The sequence below is a fragment of the Salmo trutta genome, chromosome 10, assembly GCF_901001165.1.
Source record: "Salmo trutta chromosome 10, fSalTru1.1, whole genome shotgun sequence".
In the NCBI taxonomy this organism is placed as follows: Eukaryota; Metazoa; Chordata; class Actinopteri; order Salmoniformes; family Salmonidae; genus Salmo; species Salmo trutta.
In genome coordinates this window covers 7,761,144-7,771,387 of record NC_042966.1, presented here as the reverse complement: position 1 = coordinate 7,771,387, position 10,244 = coordinate 7,761,144, and the positions used below count along the sequence as shown (strand labels likewise).

The window sequence follows — 10,244 nt, the reverse complement described above, 5'->3', positions numbered from 1 at the left end:
GATTGGCAAATTCGCCACTGGCGCCCTGTGCTCTTCACAGATGAAAGCAGGTTCACACTGAGCACATGTGACAGCCGTGGAGAACGTTCTGCTGCCTGCAACATCCTCCAGCATGACCGGTTTGGCGGTGGGTCAGTCATGGTGTGGGGTGGCATTTCTTTGGGGGGCCGCACAGCCCTCCATGTGCTCGCCAGAGGTAGCCTGACTGCCATTAGGTACCGAGATGAGATCCTCAGACCCTTGTGAGACCATATGCTGGTGCGGTTGGCCCTGGGTTCCTCCTAATGCAAGACAATGCTAGACCTCATGTGGCTGGAGTGTCAGCAGTTCCTGCAAGAGGAAGGCATTGATGCTATGAACTGGCCCGCCCGTTCCCCAGACCTGAATCCAATTGAGCACATCTGGGACATCATGTCTCGCTCCATCCACCAACGCCACGTTGCACCACAGACTGTCCAGGAGTTGGCGGATGCTTTAGTCCAGGTCTGGGAGGAGATCCCTCAGGAGACCATCCGCCACCTCATCAGGAGCATGCCCAGGCGTTGTAGGGAGGTCATACAGGCACGTGGAGGCCACACACACTACTGTGCCTCATTTTGACTTGTTTTAAGGACATTACATCAAAGTTGGATCAGCCTGTTTTTACACTTTAATTTTGAGTGTGACTCCAAATCCAGACCTCCATGGGTTGATAAATTGGATTTCCATTGATTGTTTTTGTGTGATTTTGTTGTCAGCACATTCAACTATGTAAAGAAAAAAGTATTTAATAAGATTATTTCTTTCATTCAGATCTAGGATGTGTTGTTTAAGTGTTCCCTTTATTTTTTTGAGCAGTGTATATACATGCAACAACTTGTTCAACTACAAATCTTTGTCTATTTATTGAGGCTACCAGACAGCCCTTTTCATTATTTCGTCTACAACACATTTTGATTAGCCTAAGTAATTGTGAAATAGGGACCTTGTAGTAGTCATAAGGGCATGTCAGCAGCAGGCAAGGCAGGTTGACATGCTCAGTGTAGATTTATTTACAGGCCTTGGTGCTCCAAATGCTGATAGTGCCATATCATACAACATATACAATTAGATGTATCAAATATACACAGACAATAGCTCAAAACAAATAGTTTTATAACAAAAATATAAATGCAACACGTGAAGTTTTGGTCCCATGTTCCATGAGCTGAAATAAAAAACCTCTGACATTTTCCACATGCACAAAATGCTTATTTCTCGCAAAAATGTGTTTATATTCCTGTTAGTGAGCATTTCTCATTTGCCAATATAATCCATTCACCTGACAGGTGTGGCATATCGAGGAGCTGATTAAACAGCCTGATCATTACAACACTTGTGCTGGGAACAATAAAAGGCCACTTTAAAATGTGCAGTTTTGTCACACAATGCAATGCCACAGATGTGGTTTTGAGGGAGCATACAATTGGCATGCTGACTGCAGGCATGTCCACCAGAGCTGTTACCAGAGAATGTAATGTTAATTAATTTCTGTACCATAAGCCGCCTCCAATGTCGTTTTAGAGAATTTGGCAGTACGTCCAACCGGGCTCCCAACCGCAGACCACGTGTAACCACGTCAGCCCAGGACCCCTCCACATCTGACTTTTCACCTGTGGGATCGTCTAAGGGAGGGAGGACACACCTACTCATTCAAGGGTTTTTCTTTATTTTTACTATTTTCTACATTATAGAATAATAGTGAAGACATCAAAACTATGAAATAACACATGAAATCATGTAGGAACCATAAAAGTGTTAAACTAATCAAAATATTCTTCAAAGTAGCCACCCTTTGCCTTGACAGCTTTGCACACGCTTAGCATTCTCTCAACCAGCTTCATGAGGTTATCACCTGTAATGCATTTCAATTAACAGGTGTGCCTTGTTAAAAGTGAATTTGTGGAATTTCTTTCCTTCTTAATGTGTTTGAGCCAATCAGTTGTGTTGTGACAAGGTAGGGGTGGTATACAGAAGATAGCCCTATTTGGTAAAATACCAAGTCCATATTATGGTAAGAACAGCTCAAATAAGCAAAGAGAAATGACAGACCATCATTACTTTAACACATGAAGGTCAGTCAATCTGGCTCTCATGACGACCGCCACAGGACAGGAAGACCCAGAGTTACCTCTGCCGCCGACGGTAAGTTCATAAGAGTTAACTGCACCTCAGATTGCAGCCCAAATAAATGCGTCACAGAGTTCAAGTAACATGTTTGGTTCCCAATGTGAAGCATTGAGGAGGAGGTGTACTGGTGTTGGGGGTGCTTTGCTGGTGACACTGTCTGTGATTCTTTTTCTTTCAACAGAACAATGACCCAACACACCTCCAGGCTATGTAAGGGCTCTTTGACCAAGAAGGAGAGTGATGGAGTGCTGCATCAGATGACCTGGCCTCCACAATCACCCGACCTCAACCTAATTGAGATGGTTTGGGATGAGTTGGACCACAGAGTGAAGGAAAAGCAGCCAACAAGTGCTCAGCATATGTGGGAACTCCTTCAAAACTGTTGGAAAAGTGCTCAAAAATACTCCTCAGCAAAATCATCCTGTTGTCCCGCATTGGGTATCATAAATGTAGTCGCCCTATTTACGACAGACAGTTGATGTTGTTTCATGGTAGACAGCAACCACGGGCCACGAATATTTAGGCAAAATGTTCTCATTCCACTAGTATCTTGCAAAAACATGGGCGACATCTATAGTGACCTCCCCCACTGAGGTATAATAACGGGACCTCTCCAAGCATGCAAAAGCTGCACTTACAATGACTTTAGCTGGATACAAAATACATTGGTTAAAACTATTTCATCTTGTGAGAGTTTATTTAAATGATAAAACATACACATGAATATAGTTGCCACCTATTCACCAATAAAGTAAAACACGGTAATATCCTCCTCCTCAAAAGAAAACTAAATGTACATTTTTGGTGGAACCAGTGACATTAAAGGGGAAATCAGCAGTTGCTACATACATTTATGGACTTACAAATGAATGACTTGTTTGATTCTTGAAGAAGATAACTTATAAATGCCTCATGAGCTTAGTTCAACTGTCGTACCTCATCAGAACCCCAAAATATACACTTGTTTTTTACTCCAACATTTGTAAACAAAGAAAATGTAAACACTACAGCCTCGAAACATGGTTAAAACTATAATTTGTGTATCATGGTTGGTCAGTGCTTGCATCCATAGCGCTATGAATTTGAGAGTGGTTACATTTCTCCAGCACCATCCCTTATCTTTTCACCGAACCAGGGGCGGGGAGCCTGCTTTGTTATTGTTTCTACTGCTGATTGCCACTTTAAGGACTGTGTCCTGGTAGGGAAACAATTCAAAGACAGACCAATGCATCCCAAGCATTCGGCAACAACACCTAAATGAAAAATTCAAAGATGAATGTTTTATTTATCTGGAATGAACGTTCGTCATTGTAAAAAAAAATGAGTCAATCGTTTACTCATAGTACCTGTGACGAACACATGATGTCGGGAAAAGGATGTTCTGTGACGAGATCCGATCGGTTCACTGACTTTCGGGACACAGACAGTGACGGTACGTTTCCAGCATAGTTATGCAGGTCGGCCATGTGGTTAATAGAATGTGTAAATATTGGTGTAACTACAAGAAAGAGCAAGTGTTGGCAAACTTCGCCAACTTTGCCTCCAATCCGAGGAATCTGGAGGACCTGAGAACCCTTCAGGTGACTGAACTCTTCTTGGACATGCTCACAGAGGAGAATGAGAATGGCTGAGTATGGCACAAGTGACACTTGTTGTGATATATATAGAGAGAACGTTTAAATGATACATACAGTTGAAGTCGGAAGTTTACATACACCTTAGCCAAATACATTTAAACTCAATTTTTCACAATTCCTGATATTTAAACCTAGTAAAAACTCCCTGTCTTAGGTCAGTTAGGATCACCACTTTGTTTTAAGAATGTGGAATGTCAGAACAATAGTGGAGAGAATGATTTATTTCAGCTTTTGTTTCTTTCATCACATTCCCATTGGGTCAGAAGTTTACATACACTCAATTAGTATTTGGTAGCATTGCCTTTAAATTGTTTATTTTGGGTCAAAAGTTTTGGGTAGCCTTCCACACGCATCCCACAATTATGTTGGGTGAATTTTGGCCCATTCCTCCTGACAGAGCTGGTGTAACTGAATCAGGTTTGTAGGCCTCCTTGCTCCGCACACATTTTTTCAGTTCTGCCCACAAATGTTCTATAGGTTTGAGGTCAGGGCTTTGTGATGGCCACTCCAAGACTTTGACTTTGTTGTCCTTAAGCCATTTTGCCAGAACTTTGGAAGTATGCTTGGGGTCATTGTCCATTTGGAAGACCCATTTGCGACCCAGCTTTAACTTCCTGACTGATGTCTTGAGATGTTGCTTCAATATATCCACATATTTTTCTTCCCTCATGATGCCATCTATTTTGTGAGGTGCACCAGTCCCTCCTGCAGCAAAGCACCCCCACAACATGATGCTGCCACCCCCGTGCTTCACGGTTGGGATGGTGTTCTTCGGCTTGCAAGCCTCCCCCTTTTTCCTCCAAACATAACGATGGTCATAAAGGCCAAACAGTTCTATTTTTGTTTCATCAGACCAGAGGACATTTCTCCAAAAAGTACGATTTTGTCCCCATGTGCAGTTGCAAACCGTAGTCTGGCTTTTTTCTGGCAGTTTTGGAGCAGTGGCTTCTTCCTTGCTGAGCGGCCTTTCAGGTTATGTCGACCAATGACTCGTATTACTGTGGATATAGATACTTTGTACCTATTTCCTCCAGCATCTTCACATGCTCCTTTGATGGTGTTCTGGGATTGATTTGCACTTCTTGCACCAAAGTACGTTCATCTCTAGGAGACAGAACGTGTCTCCTTCCTGAGCGGTACGATGGCTGCGTGGTCCCATGGTGTTTATACTTGCGTACTATTGTTTGTACAGATCAACGGGGTAGCAGGCGTGCCTTCAGGCATTTGGAAATTGCTCCCAGGGATGAACCAGACTTGTGGAGGTCTACAGTTTATTTTCCGAGGTCTTGGCTGATTTCTTTTGATTTTCCCATGATGTCAAGCAAAGAGGCACTGAGTTTGAAGGTAGGCCATATAATACATCCACAGGTACCTCTCCAATTGACTCACATTATGTCAATTAGCCTATGAGAAGCTTCTAAAGCCATGACATCCTTTTCTGGAATTTTCCAAGCTGTTTAAAGGCACAGGCGTATGTAAACTTCTGACCCACTGGAATTGTGAATTATAAAGTGAAATAATCTGTCTGTAAACAATTGCTGGAAAAATTACTTGTGTCATGCACAAAGTAGATGTCCTAACTGACTTGCCAAAACTATAGTTTGTTAACAGGAAATTTGTGGAGTGGTTGAAAAACGAGTTTTATTGACTGCAACCTAAGTGTATGTAAACTTCCGACTTCAACTGTATCTACGTACCTTAGTCCAGATGTTCAGAAGAGGAGGAGAGCGCATAGATGCGAGAAGGAATTATACAACGATCTCGCTGCTATGAAAGTGAACTGTGTTTGCGTGTGATCCAGGGTGTATTCATTTAGTCGATTCTGTTGAAAAATGTTTCTTAAACAGGAGCAAACGAAACGGGGCTAAGCATACATGAATTTGTCTAATAGAAACTCTCGTTTGCAACTGTTGGACTAATGATTACACGCTAGATCAGCTAGATGCAGGCGAGAGTGTGCAAGGTGGTATTGAATGTGTCATTGTGTGTCACCTTGATTGCAAAAATGTATCTTGACCTGATTTTGGCCCAATAATGACCAGCTATGGTGATATTGACTGTTCCAAAATATATTTTATGAACACTTTTGACCATGTCTAGGCCAACAATATCTGTCATTCTCCACCACAACTGGGATGTGGAGCACCAGAACAGCCCAAACCACCCAGTCAGTATGACACCTGTTTCCAAAAACGTTCATTCATATGCTAGGTTGTAGCAACCTCATGATGGGTATGGAGAAAATTTGAGTATCATGTAGTAGCCGAAACCTATCGATGTTACATTGAACTGGTTGAATCCAATATGCTGCAATAGAAATAAGGCCATGCTCACAATTTTTTTAATCATCCTCCCTCATCTTAAACGGTACCGACCGCCACTGCTCGCCATCACTGAATACTTCTGTGTATTTCTAGGGGTCTATGTAACCCGATCGGGAGTGCAGTGGCCAGATCCTACAAAAGGAAGCCATCCCTTAGGTAAAGGGTTGTCTATTAAGCCGGCGTGAGGAGACCGTGCTATCAACATGAACCTTACCATGGCCGCCTCACGCTCCCAAACCCCCAACGCCGCACTGCTACAATGCATGCTGTTCTTCTCCATCTTCCATAGCCCATGCATGCGTAACTTGGCCTCTGTGTTCCTCCAGGACTGCTGCACTGAGGAGCAGGTGGTCAGGGCAGAGGCACCTATGCAGGGACACAATCCTACAGCACTGGGATCCCCCTTCCTAAGGACTAGGCTAGTCTGGAGACATGATTGCTAGATCAGATGTCTGATCTAATAAAACAGGACATTTGAATATATATAACATTTTACATTTACCCCTTTTTCATAATATACAATTCATAGTTACAGTCTTGTCCCATCGCTGCAACTCCCCTTCCCACTCGGAAGAGGCGAAGGTCGAGTGTCATGCGTCCTCTGAAACACGACCCTGCCAAGCCGCACTGCTTCTTGACACACTACTCACTTAACCTGGAAGCCAGCCACACCAATGTGTCAGAGGAAAACACCATCCAGCTGGCAACCAAAGTCATCTTGCAGGCACCTGGCCTGCCACAAGGAGTCGCTAGAGCCCAATGGGACAAGGAAATCCCAGCAGGCCAAACCCTCCCCACATCCCGGATGACGCTGAGCCAATTGTGCGTCGCCTCATTGGTCTCCCGGTCACAGCCGATTGAACCCGGTTCTGTAGTGATGCCTCAAGCACTGTAATGCAGCGCCTTAGACTGCAGCGCCACTCGGGGGGCCTGTATATTTGAAATTATATTATGCTCTTAATGAGAGGAACAGAGAATCACATAGATGTGCACAATGACTCATGATGCAGGACTTTGTAACAAACATACTTTCCAAGACTTAAAATTGCTTTACACTTCAATGCCACATGAGGGAGACCGTCCCCACTGGTTTGCTTTGCCACATTAAAGGCTGTGAAGTGAACTGGCTCTGTTGCTCTCAGCTATTGACAATATGGACTTTAGACTCAGTTGACTCAGTCAACTCACTCCATCCCAGTTTGTCATTGCTGATTTAGAGATGACATAAGCTATTATGTCCCTTTAATTGGATTTACTCAGCATATTCAAGGGGATTGGACTAAGCAAGGCACTGCACAGAATCAGTGATCTACAAATCACAATGTATCCCAAACAGCTTATGAAGAATAGCCTTGTTACTGATCCTCTGGAATGTTGGGGTTGTCTGAATATCACAGATACTGCAGTGTCATACTGACTGGGTGGTTTGGGCTGTTCTGGTGCTCCACATCCCAGTTGTGGTGGAGAATGACAGATATTGTTGGCCTGGTCATAGTCAAAAGTGTTCATAAAATATATTTTGGAGCAGTCAATATCACCATAGATGGTCAATATTGGGCCACAATCTCCAGCAGTCATGTCTGTGATCCAGTACTATGCTGGTCAGTGACATACAGTATGGTCCCAAAGAAAAGTCTCTGCATTCAGTAAACAAATCTCAATATTTGTTAAACTCAATGCATTCCTGAGATACACCCATATGTATTTTCCATTTGATTTTCAAGTATTTGACTAACCCTCAGCAGGCCTCGAAGGCACCTGTGATCTTTTTGGCCCTCTAATCTGTTCCAGGGCAGGGTCTGGGTCTCTCATCCAGAAAAATTGCAGACCTGGCTCAGACAAGTGTCATGTGCAGAGCATATGTATCATGGAAAAATACATCTGAGAGGAAATCCTAACCAGCTGTATGTCTGCATGCCTCTATAGGCGTGTTCGAGAGGTGTTCCACAGGCTTAACAGCCGTCCACCTTCCACTGAGATCAATGGAAAAGCAAAAAATGTCTGTCCTCCAATAAAAACAGACACACCTATGCCCGACTTTTAATGGTGCAGTACATGTTTTATTTTAAGAAAGTATTCAGATCCCTTCACTCTTTCCACATTTTGTTATGTTACAGCCTATTTCTAAAATGGATTAAATAAAAAAATCCTCTTCAGTCTACACACAATACCCCATAATGCCAAAGTGAAAACAGGTTTTTAGAAGGTATTCAGACCCTTTGCTATGAGAGACCCTTTGCTCGAAATTGAGCTCAGGTGCATCCTGTTTCCATTGATCATCCTTGAGATGTTTGTACAACTTGATTGGAGTCCACCTGTGGTAAATTCAATTGATTGGACATGATTTGGAAAGGCACACACCTGTCTATACAAGGTCCCACAGTTGTCAGTGCATGTCAGAGAAAAAAACCAAGCCTTGAGGTCAAAGGAATTGTCTGTAGACCTCAGAGACAGGATTGTGTCGAAGCACAGATCTGGGGAAGGGTACCAAACATTTCTGCAGCATTGAAGGTCCCCAAGAACACAGTGGCCTCCATCATTCTGAAATGGAAGTGGTTTGGAACCACCAAGATTCTTCCTGACAGAGCTCCAAAGTTCCTCTGTGGAGATGGGAGTTCTTCCAGAAGGACAATTATCTTTGTAGCACTCCACCAGTCAGGCCTTAATGGTAGAAGGAAGCCATGGTAGAATGGTAGAAGGAAGCCTTAATGGTGGCCAGAAGGAAGCCACTCCTCAGTAAAAGGCACATGATGGATGAGGACTCTCAGACCATGAGAAACAAGATTCTCTGGTCTGATGAAACCAAGATTGAACCCTTTGGCCTGAATGCCAAGCGTCATGTCTGGAGGAAACCAGGCACAGCTCATCACCTGGCCAATACCATCCGTACGGTGAAGCATAGTGCTGTGGGGATGTTTTTCAGTAGCAGGGACTGGGAGACTAGTCAGGATCAAGGGAAAGATGAACGGAGCAAAGAGAGATCCTTGATGAAAACCTGCTCCAGAGAGCTCAGGACCTCAGACTGGGGTGAAGATTCACCTTCCAACAGGACAACGACCCTAAGCACACAGCCAAGACAATGCAGGAGTGGCTTCGGGACAAGTATATGAATGTCCTTGAGTGGCCCAGCCAGAGCCCGATCTAACATCTCTGGAGAGACCTAAAAATAGCTGTGCAGCGATGCTCCCCATCCAACCTGACAGAGCTTGAGAGGATCTGCAGAGAAGAATGGGAGAAACTCCCCAAATACAGGTGTACCAAGCTTGTAGTGTCATACCCAATAAGACTCGAAGCTGCAATCACTGCCAATGGTTCTTTGACAAAGTACTGAGTGGAAAGTCTGAATACTTATGTAAATTTAATATTTAAGTTTTTTTTTATACATTTGCTAACATTGCTAAAAACCTTTTTTTGCTTTGTCATTATGGGGTATTGTGTGTAGATTGATGAAAGAAAAAAAAACGATTTAATACATTTTAGAATAAGATTAGCATTAGGAGAAAGTGAAAGGGTCTGAATACTTTCCGAATGCACTGTAAAAAGGCAGGTAGAGTTCCTTCAACTCTCAACTCTTGGTCCCTAGAGATTTGGTCACATGGCTAAAAAGTGTAAAACCTTTATTTGGTGTAAAAAGCAGCTTTTTGTAAGTCTGTAAGTCACAGATTGATGAGTTAGTTTTCAAGGCTGTCACAAGAGAATCAGGGTTGGTCCTAAAATCCTTTGGCTGTCGGTGTTTAGCTGACTGTGCTGTGTAAGGCACTTTGCTGTACATGGCCTCACTTTGCTGTTAACCTGTGCCTGCTAAAACATAACATTGGTCCAACAGGTTCTGCAAAAATGTTGGTAAAATTGAGCTCAACACAATGGCTTTGATTCCAGCAAGTGCTTTGGCAGAGTGGATCAAAAAACATAGGGCATGCATTTGAGGTATAAGCTTTAGACTTTCTCCCATTCCTTCATAGTCCTTCACAGAGCCAGAAGCTTCTCTGTCTGCTCACGCAGTTTGTTATTTTGTATCTGAAAGAAGAATTAAAAAGAAAGGAGAGAATAACTCTTTGTATTAAAGACACGTTTAATGTCGGGGTGGTTTCTTAGATCGAACAGACAGTCATGGTGGTTCGTGACTCCTTCCAAC

The 10,244-nt window shown here is 43.2% G+C and overlaps 1 pseudogene; it reads right to left on the bottom strand.

Moving 5' to 3' along the window:
• Positions 1 to 10,075: 10,075 nt before the first annotated feature.
• Positions 10,076 to 10,244, bottom strand: part of LOC115200789 (acyl-CoA synthetase family member 2, mitochondrial-like) — a 35,791-nt pseudogene continuing 35,622 nt past the window's right edge.